The following is a 1,015-nucleotide window of genomic DNA, read 5'->3' on the forward strand; positions in this document are numbered from 1 at the left end:
TATGCTTTGATGCTCTTATGTTGGAAATGGTGATTTTTCTGTGAAGTGGTCTTCTTTGTATGAATAGCCATGGATAAAGAAGTATTCATCTCGCTTTTGTATCTTTATAGAGTAGGGAACTTTATAGGGCATAGAATGGTTGCATGGATGGAATCTGGAAGGTAAAAGGATTGAATGTAATTAGTAGAATATATTGTTGTTTATGTTACTTGGGAGGTTCCTGTACCTGTAAAATTCCCTGAATCAAAGTGATATGCATATATTTAGATGCTCAGACTTCTGAGAATTACCACAATATTGTGATCACTTAATTCTTGCATCTTGGCCCATCCATGACACGATGTTCTCGAGATTCACCCATAAGAAATTGATTGGAACGCAGGCTGTTAACAATATCAGTGTTGTTCTCTGCAATGAGAGACCAATGAGTTGCCAGTTCTTGGAACCAAAGGCTTGGCTACAAACAGGGTCCATCCCTGACGCAAGGTCAAACAAAACAGTGTAACCTGTAATGTTTGTGAAGCCAATGGAGAGCCCTCCTCCTGCTAATTCTCGGGCTCCCAATCTTCCCAGGCATAAGAAGGACACCATGGCTCTTACATATACCACACAATTCATTGCTGCTGTGGGGATTACAATGTTGCCTAGCTCTTTCAGTTCTTTCACAACCTACACAGATCATTAATTGAATCAATCTAATGGGGATCAATCGACTCTAATTTGTGTGTGTTTAAACGATCAATCAGTATTTGTGCTTAAAAAGTGTAGTCATACATTATATATAATAAGGAAAGACTTAATTGTATAAGTCTTCGACTTCGGATTCTTCAGACTTGTTATTCTTAGGTGGAGCTTCATCTGCAACAGTTGCATGTTCTCTTTCTCTCTTCTTATTCCTTAGATTTTCAGGACGTTAACTTTTGTAGTATCCCATCGTATGATAATTGTAGCATTAAACCTTTGATAGATCAACCTTATTCTTTGGACCTTTGAATTTCTTGTATACTCCCTTCTT

The 1,015-nt window shown here is 37.8% G+C and overlaps 1 pseudogene; it reads right to left on the bottom strand.

The window, feature by feature from the left end:
- Positions 1-303: 303 nt before the first annotated feature.
- LOC149235386 (protein DETOXIFICATION 54 pseudogene) lies at positions 304-618 on the bottom strand (annotated as a pseudogene).
- Between the last annotated feature and the right edge of the window lie 397 nt (positions 619-1,015).

Source organism: Pinus tabuliformis, chromosome 8 (genome assembly GCF_031772625.1).
Source record: "Pinus tabuliformis cultivar Carrire ecotype Pingquan chromosome 8, CPIR1, whole genome shotgun sequence".
Classification (NCBI taxonomy): Eukaryota; Viridiplantae; Streptophyta; class Pinopsida; order Pinales; family Pinaceae; genus Pinus; species Pinus tabuliformis.